General features: G+C 43.5%; 1 protein-coding gene across 6 annotated transcripts in view; it reads right to left on the bottom strand.

The window, feature by feature from the left end:
- The window catches only part of ARP2 (actin related protein 2), a 320561-nt gene that overhangs the window by 64102 nt on the left and 239484 nt on the right, over positions 1 to 16975 (bottom strand). Inside the window, exon 16 of one of the 6 annotated variants that reach the window (XR_015691295.1) lies at positions 15531 to 15684. The exons of 2 other annotated variants lie outside the window; for them this stretch is intronic. The gene's annotated coding sequence lies outside the window, so the exon portion shown is untranslated. Of the gene's footprint in view, positions 1 to 15530; positions 15773 to 16975 lie in introns of those variants that run through there. 3 more of the 6 variants (XR_015691293.1, XR_015691298.1, XR_015691292.1) reach the window with 3 other exon arrangements.

The following is a 16975-nucleotide window of genomic DNA, read 5'->3' as shown; positions in this document are numbered from 1 at the left end:
ACACAGTGGATGGAGTAAGTTTGGCAAACATCCCAAACTCAGAAGTAAAGATGCAAGCAAATATGGTCCACACCCTCTTCTTAGGATAGAGATACAATGCTTTGATGAACGCGATTAGTGTCTCGGTGTTGGAAAGCATAGCAGCAGGGTCCCATGAGGAAGTGGATTGGATGTGTTCATCATAAAGACCATCGAGATAGCAGGAAAGGCCCTTGCTATGGGTGCAACAATAGCTGGAGGAGAGTCCCCAGCCTCTACAGCGAGATCAGCCCGCAAGAAGTCCTCTGCCAAGGCTTCTACCATCAAGTACAATGGTGTACTATTGGCCATTATTCACGAGGCCACCAAGGAAGCAGAGGGAATTGAAGAGATAGTAGCACCCTCCCAGCCACTGCATCGTGAGGAAGACAGATCCAATGAAGACACCATTAGTGAGAGAGAAGAGCTTGAAGCACTGTCCACTCTCAAGTCGAAGCTGTTGAGATATCAAGCTCCACTCGTGATACGCCAGGGTGACCGTTGTGTATTTATGTCACCGACTTGTCAGTTGCAGACGCGGCTGGTACACCGCCCATGAATAATAGCTACATGATAGCTATCCTTATCTACTCTAGTTCGTGGCTTAGTTAGTATGCCACCTTAGTTAGTTGAGTTTGGTTTGAGACCCATATATAGGGTTCTTCTATTTCTTTGTACTTGAGTTCTTTTGACTTACACAACTAAGAAGAGGAAAACTGTTTTCAGCCTCCACCCTTGTGTGTCTTCCCCCATTGTGCAAGCAAGAAATCTTCAAGCGAGACTCCTTCCTTCTCTCCCACAATCTTGACAGAAGCTAGGGCACAAGGAAAGGCGAAGATTGCCAAGATCCAAAACAAAAGAAGGAAAAGTTAAGCAAGGAAGAGAAAGCTGAGTTGAAAAGAGCATAAGAAGACTCCAAGAGAATGGAGGAGGAACGAAGGAGAAAAGAAGAGGAAGAGTTTGAAAGGATCAGAGAAGAGTCAAGAAGAGCCGAGGAGGAGAGAAAGAGAAGAGCTGAAGATAAAGCTGAAGAAATGAGGAGGAACAAAGCTGCGGATTTGGTAGAGGCAACTTACAAGTCCGTGAAAGAGACCCATGGAGGGGGAGAGATGAGCCCATTGAGCCTGCATCATGAGGCTGGAGTTAGTGGTAGTGTAGAAACAGCCCTTGTGGTTGCAGGAAAGGGCAAGGCCCCACTGCACCCCCTCCCCTCTTCCGTTTTTCCACTCCCAATTGAAACCACACCCACCACAACATAGGAGTTAGTGCCAGCTGTGGACAGCTCAATTAATGGCAATGATACAAATCCTGCCTAACAAAGTGGCGGAGATTTCCCTCAAAGTAGGAACAAAGAGGCTAGCAGCAGCAGATGCAAAATCACGACAAGACCCTTAGCGGCAGAAGCTAGAAGCATCAACCACTATGGCCCCTCTCACAATGCCACCACTAGCAGACTACGAGGCATATGTGGTTGAAATCCTCACTCAGTTGAGCAAGGCCAGAGAGGAAAAGAAAGCGGGCTTGGCAGAGCTGGACGTTGAAAAGGAAACCTCAGCAGCTTTGAGGCTCAACGTGTCCAAGCAAGCCTTAGATCATCAAAAAGAGCTTAAGGCCCTAAAAGAGCAGTTGGATGCCAAGATCAAGGAAGCTCAAGAGAATGAGGATCACTTGGGGCAAAGATTGGAGGAGGGAGAAGAGGATCTATTAGCTCATCTAAAGAGTCAGAAAATGTTAATTCAGTAGTGTAATGAGCTAATGGAAAGGATCGCTCGCTTGGAGAAGCACTGGCGGGAAGAAAGCCAGGAGTCAGAAGAGCAACGTCAAGAGCAAGAGGACGCCCTGGCATTCCGACTATGGTATGAAATAGAGGATCAAGGAAGACTAGAAAGAGAGATCCAAGTCCTAGAGCAAGAAAGGTAGGATGCCACAGGAAGAAGCACACATGAGCTAAAAGACGACTTGGAAAACACAAAAAGAGATGTGGAAGCTCTCATGGCTATGGCAATAATAGAAAGAATACTGCATTTTGCAGAGTTAGAAACCCATGAGCAGATTTGTGAAGAACTATCAGAGAGATTCGCAGAGGCAGAACTGTAGTTTACCATTGCAGAACAAGGTGAAAGGGATGCAAGATATGCGGGAGAGAAGAGCACACACAATGTAGGTGCTATCAACAATGTTATGATAGCCTTATTGCACTTTCATATATATATGAATAAAGAATATGGGCGGTCATTGTACACAGCTAGGCCCAAGGGCCTTTTACCCCAACAACCTCCCACTAAAAGGCCAATGGGCCAGGGAGTGAAAAAGCAAAACAAAAGAAAAGAGACAGGGTGAGGATTCATGACATCTCACCCAACACCCAATCGGAAAGCGAGGTGTGCAATAAGTGTCAAGAATCTCTGGGTCCAAGACAGCTAGGAGGCAAGTGATCCCGCAGCTCCATACAATGGAGCAATCCAGTACAACTCATGAGTGCAAAGCTGTACATCATCATCATTAGAGTAGCACATAGCATTAGCGTGGCACATACAAGACAACGGAGATCATCCAAACTCTCTAGAGTCAATCACTAAAAGAGGGCCAACATCTTGGATACAAGTCAGATGGGGTCTCAAGACAATATGCAGCCTTAGCGAAGTGGAAGATTGACATACGGCTGTAGAATCAGTCATAAAGTGCACTGAACGTGTATCAAGAGGCCTGAGAGGTGTCTCCGTCTCATAAAAGATAGCATGACGGCTACGTAGAACCTGCTGGGCATCCAAATCCCAAAACCTGTAAGTTGTAAAGTCACCATCTCCATAACCAAGGAGAAGACATTTGCATGATATAGGCTCATGACAGTGGCTTGGTAGCCAAATATCCTCAAGTGATCATAGGAGGGTCTTATACCACTCCATGCCTCATGCGATGTAATACCATCCAAACTCAAGCATGGTGTCTTGTTAACCAAGTAGATTGTCATCAAGGACCTCAACCCAAAATCCATAAGACAATCTAGTTGTGGTAAGCGTAGCAGCAACCTTTGCATGTAAGGTCAGTCACATGCCATGAGCAATCCCATAATACCGGGGACATAAGAAATCAATGCCATACTGCTGACAAGAGATCCGTAAGCTGGGAGAGATAGCATAGCTCTCATAATCCATTTGCAAGCACCTAGGCCTGCACCAACATAATCCATAAACCTATCAAGCATAGCTGCAGCATCCTCAATCCGTACCAAAGGGTAAGCCCAAACACGGTGGGTAGCATGATCCATGAAGGTCACAAAATACGATGTTCCACCAAGTGACTAGGAAGGCATAGGTCCATATACTGCAACATGGACTAGATCTAGATGAGCATGCCTCACACGATCGCCATAAGCCAAAGAGGCTTTGCACATACCATGAGTACAATGAGGGCAAGTAGCATGGGGAAGAGCATGCAATAAGCCCATATCACATAAAGCATCCATCTCAGTGTGTCATACATGGCCTAGGCGACAATGCCATAACAATGTATGTGGTATCTACGTAACTGCAACCATAAAATCTCCTACATGAGAGACATGCACTACATAATCACTGCCATATCTAGCACCTTTGGCCAATACCAAGCAACCACGACAGATTGTCCATGAAGTATCCCCAAGAGAGACATAATATCTTGCACCATGCAACTGACTGACTAAGATCAGACTCTTACTGAGTGTAGGTATATGCAAGACATCACGGAGCACAAGAGAAGACCCATTTGGCAAAGCCAAGTGTATATCCCCTGTACCAATAACATGATAATCATGCTCAAGGCCCAAAGAAATACATCCGTCAACCTCCTTGTAAGAAGAGAACCAAGATCTATGCAGAGTAACATGACAAGATGCCATACTGTCTAAAAGCCAATTAAAGGTATAGGCCTTATCATTGAGCAAGTAATCTGCAGGGTAACACAATGCCAGGAGTCTAGGCTCAGTTGCATCATCATGGGTAACTACATGCACCATACCACTATCAACAGTGGTCTCACCTACTGTATCACTGACTCTGCTCTCATGTCTAGTGTGGCGCAATCTTTTCTACTCTCTAATCCACTTGAAGCATTTACGCTTCACATGCCCTATCTTTCCACAATGAAAGCAAAAAGAACTTGTAAAACTCGTAGAAGAGGACAACTGCTTTGTAATAGCATGAGTAGGGCTGTCCAATACATCCAAGGAGCTCAAAGAATTAGGGGAACTCTCATAAGAGAGAACAGGCTTATCAAGAGGACTATCGGCGTGACTAGAAGAGCTGGAAGTCGTCATAGCATACTGCAAAGGGGACTAGAAGAGCTGGAAGTCATCATAGCATACTGCAAAGGGGACTCATCCAACCCAGAAGGTGAGAACACAAAGGCATCAACCACGTATGCAAAAGCTCCCATACGGATAAGCCTAGTAGACAAAAGCATGACATATCCAACCACTGTAGCTCACAGCCATAAAAGCATAAGCATGCCTCAGAGCCATAAATGCATAAGCATCCCCGAAACATAGGAGTATACATAACTTTGCAGTGTCTCATACCATGTATTGACATACATGTCCAACCAAGAATGACAGGTGGCAAATAAACCTACAAGAATCAAGCTTCAATAAAAGCCCAAATATCTGTGTAAAAGCATCCAGGTAAGAGGCTCTGCAAAATACATAGCAATAGACCAAGTGCATACACGTGTGGCCATAAAGATCAATTACTCCTTGACATACACAAGCAATTGCAGCCCAAATAGATGCCATACAACAGAGAAGCAAGACAACCATAACCGTAAATCCCAAGCACTATCCAAGTCCACTTATTAGTAAATATCAAATGCAAATGAGCAATCACAATTCAATAGGCAACTGTCAAAACAAGGGAGCAGTCACTACTCAATACTTGTAAGTGCATCCAAGTAATAGCTAAGATCCATAATCGGAGCATCAAATCCCATATAGCATCCAAGGTCGTAACGGAAAATCCGAGTCAATGTCCAATTGCTGAAGGAAATACTCAAATGAATGTCGAGACGAGCTCAAACAAGTGCCATCCACAACCAAAGCATAAAGCATTCACCAAGACATCATAACCCACACTGGGTAGCCTAGGCACAAACCATGCCATGACAGTGAAATGCTTGCTACAAGGAAGTGACAGTGAACCATAAAATCGAGCTCTAATCTTAGCTCAAAACAATTTCAGAGCATAGAAGAACCATTTGGCATCATCTAAATGTGTGAATACATCAACCCAAGTAGCTGGGAGCACCCCATACGCAATAGGCATAACCTGGAAAATCATTAAATAGCTTCATCCTTGAAGTTTCCAATAGCATATAACCTCTGTAAACTGGGCAAATCAGTGCTCAATCCAAGCTCAAATCCATAGGCATACATTCCCGTATGTATAGTCACCGAGACCGGGCATAATCGGGCATCAAATGCCAAGACTTGTAAGCATAAAATTGAAGTAACAGGTGGCTACCCTGTTTTGGAAAAATCTGGGACTATTCAAAACAGTCAATGGCTAAGCTAAATTAGCTCCAAATGCATCTCACATAAGAGGCATAACATCCACAAGTGATCCGGTATCAATAGACATCAGTAGAAGCATCACATAAGCCATAGGCATACAAATACATGTTGTCTCAGAGCTCACACAATGTAAGTGTTGTCAAAAATGTTATGACAGCCTTATTGCACTTTTATATATATATGAATAAAGAATATGGGCAGTCACTATACACAGGCAGGCCCAAGGGCCTTTTACCCCAACACAAGGAAAGAAAACAGGAGAAGAGCAACTGAACTGCCACAATAAGGAGAAGACGCAGATGCTAGACTTAGTGAATGAGCAGCAACACAGGTGGTAGTGATGCTGTCTCGAGAAATAGAGGAGGGAAGGAAAAAGATGGAAGAGAAGGCACAGCAATGGGAGTGGCAAACTTTGAAAGAGTGAATGGACTAACAGAACGCCTGGCGGTGAGTGAATGCGAAAGAGTGTTCACGGAATCAAGAGCAGAGGCTGTTGAAGTGTGCTCAGACACTCAGAGACAAGCCTTCTTGAGCACGGTGTTGAATGTCACCCAAGTTGAAGGCGAGGACTCAATAGAAAGGATGAAGAGGAAGTTAGAATTGACATCTTGTGCCTTGAGATACGGCCTTCAAGAACACGCCCTTCCAGCTAGCATAGGTATTACTGCGGCACAACAATACAATCACCTACGGCAAGCCGACCTTTCTGTTGACGAGCTCAGGGAACTAGGGTTTGAAGGATAAGTGCAACGGCCGCCACCTCAAGATCAGCCAATGGTAGAGCAAGCCATGGAAGAAGGGCCAGACTTTGAGCAAGAATTCGAGGAAGACCAGCACAGAGAGCCCAGTCCGCCCCTATCTGAATCGCCACCAAAAGAGCCAAAAGGGGCACAAATTCCTGAACACATGGTAGCGACCCGAAGAAGAAGGAAAGAGCTTGTGGAGAAAGCCTAGAGGAGAGCAAGAGTACGGCCACAACAACTCCCTGAAGAGCCCATGCCGATACGCGAGGATCCCCATCCTATCAACTAGTCTCAGGAGTTAACTATATGGAGACAACAGGAGTTCTAGACACGACCATTTGAGCTGTCCTTTTCTTATCCACGAGCTTTGGATCATGTTCTACCCCAAGAGATGGTGGCAATATTCAACAGAATGGTTAATGACCTCAACAACAGATGGATAGAGGAGAGAAACATTGTAGTTACCAAATGGAGGCATGAACCAACAGATTATTGGCAAGACAAGGTGACCCGGGTTCCCAAGCCTATCCAAGGCTACGAGGTGCAACTGAAGTGGAGGAGGAGGATTTGGAATACCAACTTTGATGCCTGGATTTCTTTCTGCAGCTCATTGCCTGAAGAGCAGAACGACCCATCTACATGGCTTACCCCCACAGACATGGATTCGACCATGACAGGAACTTGCATGGACCCCTTGACTTTCCAACAATCTACAATGTCAATGCACGGACTCCCGAGGGATGCTTGGTTTTTTTATTGGAGGATATCCTTCCATCCATCAACCGCTTCCTCGAGGATTTCTCCTCATTTCTAGACCCGACGTTTATAGTAACCTATAATTACCTTAGGCTTATTAAGTTATTGCTTAAGCAAAAGCCTGCAACTGAGGAAGCCCACCTTTCTCCACTCTTTTTTGATATCAACTTAGGCATCGATAGTCGCACCATGGCTAGGCTCGTGATGAGGGCAACCTTTCTCCCCTCCTTCTTCACGGAAATCCTAGAGGACATGAGCGATACCCACTTCACGAGGTGTAACCATCCCTTTTTGTCATCAACACCTCTGAAGGTAAGAGCTAGCATCAAAGAATATCTGCAAAGCCGCACATTTTTTGCTAAGTGCCTGAGGCCACCTCATGGACCATCCAAGGATGATAGGAACACAACATAAGAGCTCTTTTTGTATTCCAATCGGAGCCATGATCAATAAGTCATCCAGAAAAAAAAAGAGAGAAAATGAAAAAGAGAGAGAGAGAGAAAGAAAGAGAAAAAAGAAAAAGAAAAGAGGCTAGTACTAGGAATGAAAAGAAAGAGGGCACTAGAGGACAAAAAGGTGCAAGAAAAATAAAATCAAAGGTTTGAGCTCACCATGAAACATCTTGAGTGCCACATTCACTGCACCTAGGGTTTCCATCTAGCCCCTTCCCCACCTCACCCTTAGGGCACATCAAGGGCAGGACTACCAGACCTATCACCCTAAGCTCTGCACCGCACCTATGACGATACACGAACTGGGTTCTCAAGTGTGGGACAACACCATGGGCTGACCCAACTCCCAGTTCCACCGCCACGTGCACTGCATGCACCATAGAGAGGTAGACACACCCCTTAGGAAGTGCACAGCTTTGCCTTGCAGGTTAAGATCGGGCCGTATCAAGGAGAAAGCACATCAACCAATGGATCCGCCCTAACACCATTTTCAATTTCAAGGATGAATCCCTCCAACACTATCCTCGACAAGGGCATATATACAAACTCAAAAGGCTACCCGGCCACCAACACTACCACCTTCCAAGCTACCACCCATCAGTGCCATGGGACTAGCACTCGGCTAGGAGGAGGGTAATGTTTACTACAACACCAGCAACAGGAAAAAAGAGAGAAAATAGAAAAAATTGAGAAGTAGGAAAAGGCGTAGGGCAGGTATAGAGAAGGTACCCAGAATAATAACAAGTCTGAAAAAAAAATCCAAAAGCATGGGAACAACCACCAAAAGTCCAAGGGAGCAGTCATCAAAGTCTGGAGGAGCTAAAAGCAAGAAAGTGCACCTTTAAATGCAAAGCCGCTCTCAAATCCTTGTAAAAGAGTGCTAGGCTCCCTCCTGTGCAAATTGTAAACTTAGAAGGGTGGTAGGACTAGCTAGGAAGTGAAAGAATAGAGAAAAAGGACCTAGGCCATGGCTGACCATGTAAAAATTAAGGATGACCGTCCATGGAAAGTAGGACATGTATATAAACTTGAAAAGTGAATGAGAAGCTCATTCTTGTGTGTGGCAAAAAGCTTCTTCTTCTTCTCTTCTTCTTGCCTTCTTGCTTGTGATTGAGAGAGGGAGTTAGTAAGTGTGAGGGAGTGAGTGTGTGAGAGTGAGGGATCGAGGAGAAGAAGCTCCCTATCTCCTCTCTTCATCTTCTACTCTTCTCTTGTCTCGTGCGGCTATGGAGGATGGAGCTTGTTGGAGAGGAATTGAGGTTGCTTGAGCTTGCCTCAAGGATCGTGGAGCTACCGGCGTGCAGAGGGGAGGAGGATACTCGATCAGGCATCAAGGTAATCTCATTACACCCCATAGGTAGGGAGGGCGTATCAACTATGTGAGAGGTAGCCATGGCCGCTCGGCTTGAAACGCTTGACCAAAAAGTAGTCCGTAGGTCTCGAGGGTTGAGGTTGCAGCTCCCATCATTCCCCATTCGCTAACAATCATCGCATCTCTTGCAGTAGTCATATGCATTCTTATGGAGGGTCGGCCACCAGTATCTTGCTAACAAAGCCTTCCTGGCTGTTGCTTCTCCTGCGAAGTGTCCAACATATGGTTCGTCATGGCATGCTTTCAATACTATGCCGATTTCGTCTCTTGCAACACATCTTCGCAATACTTCATCTTTTCCTTTCTTGTACAGTGCACTACCTAGCAAGGTATAGGGGGCTGATTCTAACAGAATATTCTTTTTATCATTGCTTGAGATGCCAGGAGGATACTGTTGAGTTGCCAGGAGGTTGGCGATGTCCACATACCAAGGAGTAACTGTTTGGACTAGAAACAAGGAAGTATCAGGAAGGTTTGGATCATCCTATTGCTCTTCTACAGTTTGAGGGATCCGTGATAGATAATCGGCTAGGACATGGGAACATCCGGGCTTAGTGATCACTTCAAAATCAATCCCCTTTAGGTCTTTGTATGACCAAGAAAACATGTCTAAGTTCTCCTTCAGTAGATCTCGCAGGACCACTAGTTCTTCTTCTAGAAGATTGAGACCCACTTTCAGGTGACATTCAGTATCGTTAGTATCCAAGAACGTCATTTTCCTTTCACCTTTCACTTCATGGATGAATGTCCCACGGATTGCTTCTGGGTAGAGGTCTAACTCCTTCAAGCGAGTATTGTCATCGTGTGATGTTCCACTAGAACCAGTGTCCTCCTTCTGAACAGATGACTCATTTGTCTATTGAGATTGCTAAAAGGGTATCAAAAATTTGTTTATTTTTGTGTGAGTGGTGATTTCATCTGGACTTAGGGATTCATCTTCAGAGGAGGCGTCTAGGAATGTCACATAGCACATACCTTCTATAAGTCGTGGCTTTGATGGCTCTAGCTTCTGTTGACAAGGGACATCATCATCATCTTTTCTCCAGAATGAATGGTCAAGGCGACAGGAAATTGAACTTAATTTTTATACCTTTGATCCATTGCTGATGCAGATTCTGCATACTTTGTGGTCCATTGGTCAACCCAAATGGAACCATGGCCATTCAATCCAACACCCCGAGATCTTTGACCTCTGAGGTCTTTGTAGGGACATCAACAAGATCGTTCGCTATCAGAGGAACGTCTTCATCTACACTTTTATAACTTGCTTCATTTTCTTCCTCATCATTTTCATCCTCTTCCTCTGGAGGCTCTATCTATGCTTCTGTAGAGGCTCTGTAGGAGAAAAATAGGTCCTTTGCCTCTGCCTCTGCTTCTGCTTTTGCCTCTATCTCTGGCTCTATCTCTGTTAGACTGCCATGTAATAGGGAGAGCAGTACATCCATGCTTCTATTTCACTATCAGAGATGATTTCAAAAGTCAATTCTAGTTGAGGCAGGAGGTATCCTCCCATGGACAAAGACATTGCTTCCTTCGGTAGTTGGCTTACAGTGCCCACTATTAAGGACTATGTCTGTGTTTTCTTGGGAAAGATCTGTTTAACAGCCTCTTCATCTCCTGATGTACCATCTGTTACTTCATTGGAGGAGTCTGTTATGAGTTTGATGGATGTGGATCCATTGTCTTATTGCAATCCATACAATTTCAACACCACTTTATTGGGTCCTCTGCCTAGGATTAGGGTTCCTTTGAACCAATCCGTCCTTGCTCTATCTTCAAAAAGCCATGGTCTCGCCAGCAGTAGAGGGTATGAGGTCCCATAAGAATTTGGTTTCACCACCAGATAGGTCAGTCAGTAATCTTTTCTTGCAATTGTTGTCTTCACGTATTGGAGAATGCCCAAAGGCTTGATTCTGCTCTGATCTGCTATTATGATAAGCCAGTGTGTAGGTTGCATACCTTGTAGGCCTAGGTGCTTCATTGTCACATCGCTCATTATGTTTATTGATGAGCCTCCATCAATCAATGCATCTGAAATAAAGCATCATTCTATCCATACACTAGTCTCTGGGGTTCTAGGATCTAGGAAGGTGTTAGCCACATCCACTTCTTTTACAGGCTTTGGGCCTTATTGGTCTTGGTCGATGTTCAAGGAGTAATCCTTAATCCACATCTTCAAGTCAAGATGCTTTTGAATTTCTTTCGGCATTTGGGAGACAACATCAACAATTGTCGAAACATTAAGTTTGGTTTAAAAGTGTCTAGGTCTTTTACCGTCATATTCTTTGATAGGATCTACGGGCTTCTCCAACCTATTGGGGAATGGGAAACTTCCTCTATTTCTGGAGGTGCTTCTGTATCGTCTATCTCTTGAACCTCAGGTCTTGCCTGCAATTGTCTCTGTATCTCTCTATGGCACTGTAGTGCGCTCTGTACTACACTGCTATGTTCTGTACTGCTCTGTCCCTCTAGCAAGTTGAACTTCACAATGTAGGGGAGTTGTTCTCTTTCTGGACAATTGGTTCCTTTTTCTTGGCACGCGTGATAGCGGAAACTTTTAACTCTACCAAATTGGAGGCAAGCTCTTGTGCCTTCTGTTGGCTATTAGTGGCATTGGCCTTGACAAGGGCTGGACTTGGACAGTCCTTTGTAGTGTGGCCTTCTCCTTTGCATCGATTGCATAAGGGCTTATAATCCACAGATCTTCTGGGGTTTGGACGATTTAGGAAAATATGACCCTTTTCTCCATATCTGTAACATTCCACCTCGGATCTCTTACCATCGCCAGACTATCATCCTCTGTAACTTTGAGAGGGAAACGTCCTTGGACCAAAATTAGAACCAAACTCCCTAGGCTTTGGTCCAATGTCCTGTGTTGTCATTTTAGATTCTAGCAAGTTGAATCTTACATTTTCATCTTTCTGTCTTCGTTCGTATATCTCTTTTAGAGAGTGAATATTCTCTGTATGGTTCTTCCTCAAAGAGTATGAATAGAAGGCTCCAAGAATGGTTGGTTTTTTAGTACATTCAGTGGCTAAATGTCCCCTTCATGGCACTTTCTGCACCATGTATTAGAATGCATCACATCTCTCCCAGCTCTTGTAGGAGTAGATATATTGGTGGTATTCATTTCCTTCAGATTTTCACCTCATGAAGTACTTATAATAGGGTTTTGGGAAGCTTCTATAACTACTCCATATATAGGTTGGGTTGATCCAGAGGGTCCTCTGTTCTACTTCTGATTCAGATCTCTTGTTGAGACTTGGGGTTGTTGATTCCAGTTGGTAGGGTTCCATTGTTGTTGAGTCGCCATTGGAGGAACTGTTTGAAGATACTGTTGTTGTGGTTGAACCATCATTCGAGGCACTGTCATTTGCGGTGATCACAGTGGATTAGGTGCACTATACTGCGACACTGTTTGCATTTGGGGATAGAGGTAGGGAACTATCCCTGGGACTACATTTGGTGGGTATACCATTCCTGGCATGGAAGGAGGTAAGACTCTTCTTCATGGAGTCATTGACAACCTTGCTTCAACTTCGTCATACAATCTTGCACCTTCCACTGCAGCTTGCAGATTGAATGGTCTTCTCAATTCCACAAACTTGCGAACTTCTGGTTGTAGGCCTCTGAGGAACACTCTTTTTTGGATACCTTCATCCAAATGATGGTTAGCCCATCTCTTTAGGATGGATTTCATTTGCAAGACATAAGCTTCTACTCTTTCTCTAGAGGACGGACTCAGGTTCATGAACTCCTCTCACATCCGCTCTTCAAAACCTTCACATCTGAATTTAGTGAGGAATGCCAACTTCAGGTCTTCCCATGTGCCAAAATTTTTGCTATTTGTCTCTTATACCATTGAAACGTCATGCCTTTGAAAGTGGCATTGTTAGCCACATATGCTACCATAAACTCTGCTACATGAAGTTCATGGTCTTCATTGTACTCTCCCTTAAAAATTGGCATGGGACTACATTTGCTGGCCTGTCATCAATATTTCTAAGATGAATCTGACTAGGAAGGGGACCTTGAGTCAACATGGGGACTTCTGTAAAGAGTGTTTTTAGGGCATCAAAGGAGGCTTCTGCTGCAAGATCGTTCTCAGCCCTGATTCTTGCATTCTCTCTTCTCACATATCTCTAGACTCATTCTAGCACTTGCCTCTTGATTGCATCATTCATCAAGGGGTTGGCTCCAACCAATTAGTCTGTACTCAACAAAATAGAACTAGAGAGGGGCTTTAGTCTCTGTGGAGGATTCTCTGGCCAACATCTCTTCTACTTTCTTCTTTTCAACATCTCTGAATTGAGCTTTCAAACCACTACAGAGGGGGAGATATTCCGTTTTGAAAGTATCAAAACTCATTCGTCTTAGGATCATTGTTATGCCATTATTATAATAATGCAAGCTTCTAATGGTTTCAATAGTGTATGTTGTAAAAAGCACTTTATCTACCAACTTCCAGTGGGTTGTTAATTTGACAAATAGAAGATTGTTAGAACACCAAGCATCCCACGTATCTTGCTGTTGAGCATCCACGAACAAATTCCAACTCTTTTTCTTCTTGTTTTCATGAACCTCCACTAACCATGACTCCTGAAGCTTCTTCACGATCTCCCACTTGATGATTTCTGAAAACTTATCAATGAACGTCAAATCTTCCATGGATAGTGATTCTCTCTATTTCTATCCTTCAATTTGTTCCCAAACAATTTGCCACCAAGATGCAAGTTTCTACTTCTTCAACAAGAAGAGGAAATAGTCCACCACATAGAGCTTGCATCATGATGGTAATATGTTTCCACCATTGTGGGATGAACTTTTTGTAGAAAGTGGATTTTGCAATAATAATCTCTAACTCTTTAGTGAAAAAAGGAACTTTGCAAACATACATTGAATTCTTCTCTTCTTGGCAATGCCATTTCCTTCATTTTCAGCCTCTTCTGATGCTTGTTGATGGCAAGTTTCCCCGGCTGTGCAACAAAAATATGGAGCCCCAAGAAAGACACCAAGAAAAGGGGTTTCTACTACAAGAAAATCTATCTTGTAACATCAACAAGCTTTTATTTCATTCTTTTGAGAACCAAAACAAGGAAAAGAGCAAATCTTCACGCAGCATCATAGTAGATATCTCCCACAAACTTAATAGAATCAACCATAATCTTCAACATCTTCATAGAATCCATCAATAGAAAAAGAAACACAAAAGAATACACCATTTTTGAATGAAAATAATCACATAGTATTCATCTTCATTATCTTCATAGTTCTCTTCTCTCAATCTCTCCTAGAAAGATACATTGTTTTTAGGCATAGAACTGAGTTTCTCTCACTTCTCTCTCTCACAATAATCTTGCTCTCTCAATAGTACATCATCTCCTCACTACAATACTCAAGAATTGCACTTAATAATCATTCTTAGGTCGTGTATGCACCTCCCAATAGGTATGGGAGGTATGAAAGGGCACTAGAGCCACTACAATGTCTCTTCATAGCTCACTACTATCATTGTCACTTTAGTCTTCACTTTAGTCTTTAGCAGACAGCTGCTTCTTCCATTTATTTTATCTCTTTTGAACTTAGATTCATCCTTTCCAAAAGTTAGAAAACTTTCCCAAAGTCACACATACATTCTACAGAACACTTATAGAAGATCTACAGAACAAAACAGAACAAGGACAAAGCAGAGACAAAGTAGAGACAGAGGCTCTACAGAAGGTCTACAGAAGGTTACAGAAGGTCATCAGAGAATAGCAGATCCTCATAACTCATACTAAAACCATTCCAAACTATAAAAAACTATTTAATAAGCTTTCAAAAGACCTCAACATTCATCAATCATTAATCTATGCTTCATACAGAAGAAAATCAGAACAAAACAGAAGGTAAACAGAAGGCTCCATAGACGTGCTTGTAGCCGCAATATTTGAATTGTGCTTAAAAATGGTGGGCGTGTTTATTACCACATCTACTAGCACATCTAAAATTTTGTGTCTATAAGCGCGCTTATAGTGAGAACTACACGCGCATATAGACACAAAAACAGACACAAATATAGACGTGCCTATTGACGCCCTCCATAAATATATAATCATATTTATAAAAAAAGTAGATATATTCATATTCTGTATCTATAGAGGTGTGTAACTGCGCGTCTAAAAATGCGTTTACTCTGCAATTTTTTAATGATTATAGACGCGCATTTTTCCTGCAATTTAGACGCCCAGATAGACGAGCAAAAGAGTCGAGGTATGAAAAAAAAAAACAGAGAGCATGTGGCTTTACAAGCCACATGCTCTCTGGTTTTTTTCTCCCCATCAAATTGTATGCTTAGGAAAAACAGAGAAATATTATTATACTAAAAGCAAAAAAATGTGGAGAGCCAAAGTCCATATATTGATAATAAAACATGATGAGCATACTGTGCTGAAACATTTGTACATATTTCAAAGATTTTTATACTAAAAACAAAACAATGTAGAACATGAAATTTCATATATAAAGATGAAGTGTTTTTACATGACGAGTTCTAGTGCTTGTGACCTCAAGATGGTCATGGTTGCAAGCATTAGCTAAAAGTAATATATATCAAAAATGAAAACTACAAGGCCAGAGGGGGGGAGGGAGGGGGGGGGCGGGGGGGGGGAGCATGCATGCATGCACGGGGCTCCTCTACATCTCCTCAAAAGAGGCATCATCGTCGCTACCACCACCGCTGCCGGTGTGAGTGCCACTGCCAATGTCGCCACTGCTACTACTAGTCCCCCCTTCGCTATCCTCGACTGCATCAGGGTTCGCCTACACAAAGGATTAAAGTGGACGCTCGGTTATGGCCTCGATGGTAGCCTTCCTCTCTAGGAGTAGGCATCCTACCAACGATATGATACTACAAAAAAAATTTAACATACAACGTATTAGAACACACTACATAATGAATTGAAACAAATTGCAAAATTTAATTTAAAAAAATAAATCAAATAATACTTACAAACTCAACCTCCCATGACTCCCTGCCACCCGATCCATAATGCAACAATCCCATGGTTGCCATCTGGATAGTCACACCTCTGCATGCTGGCGACTTGTCCTTTTCTCTGTTGCTCTCTTCTTGGCCTCTTTCTCCCTACGGTGGCAATTGGGTGGTTGGCCATATCCAAGGCGCCCTTGCTCTTGTCTCCGCAGTGACTCCTTGGTGCGCGTCATAAGGTGAGACCTCTTATTATGAAGCGCGTCTCTCACCTTTGACCGTCCCCAATCATCTGAGAATCATGAATTCTTGGGATTAGAGTACCTTCTATGTACTGCCCTTAGCACCTCTTGCCACAAACCACTTTTTTGGTGCTTGAAGAGAATCATACAATCTTTGTATGTGGCATGCATGTCACTCCTCAAGTAGGCTATCACTTCCCTCCCCTAAGGGTTATGCAAGATACCACCAACATCTGTGACAGAGTAGTACATTTGTGGAGGCTCACCTCTCTCATTTCCTGGTGAGGGTGATCGAGAGCCACCTCCTAAGCAACCCCCACAAAGCCATTGACCTCCTCGTCCTTCCGCATGACTCTCCCTCCTCCCTTAACGGGAACTACCCTCTACCTCCACTCGATGCACGTGCTTCTACAAATGCACGTGCTTTGGCCGATCCATGTACTTCAGCTGATCCATGTGCATAAGCTAATCTATGTGTATGCATAGTGCGTGGAGTACCTGTTAGAGGTGTACCAAGGTTTGGTGTGCCAAGGTTTGGTGTTTGTATGGCAGTGCTAGGCAAAGATGTGATAGGTGTCCCAGACATGACACTTTAAACCTCCTCTGTAGTGGGAGGGCGACCAAGATAATTGGTCATCTCCCCCATGAATTGCTCCTTGTTTGGAAAACCTTCAAAGAAACTACTAACACCTCTAGAAAACTTCGCTAGCATGTTGTTCATGCGTTCCAACTCAGGATCAGTGGTGGAAGATCCAGGATTTCACATCTACACAAGCAAAAATCCATTACTACCCGCGTCTATACCTGCGTCTATACCCGTGTCTATACCCGCGTCTGTTAGCGCGTCTATATACACATCTAAAAACACATTTAGACTGTC

Source organism: Lygodium microphyllum, chromosome 7 (assembly GCF_053477565.2).
Source record: "Lygodium microphyllum isolate KBCC chromosome 7, Lygodium_microphyllum_v1.1.10, whole genome shotgun sequence".
Lineage (NCBI taxonomy): Eukaryota > Viridiplantae > Streptophyta > Polypodiopsida > Schizaeales > Lygodiaceae > Lygodium > Lygodium microphyllum.
Note: the sequence above shows the minus strand (reverse complement) of the source record. Positions and strands in the feature narration are given on the sequence as shown.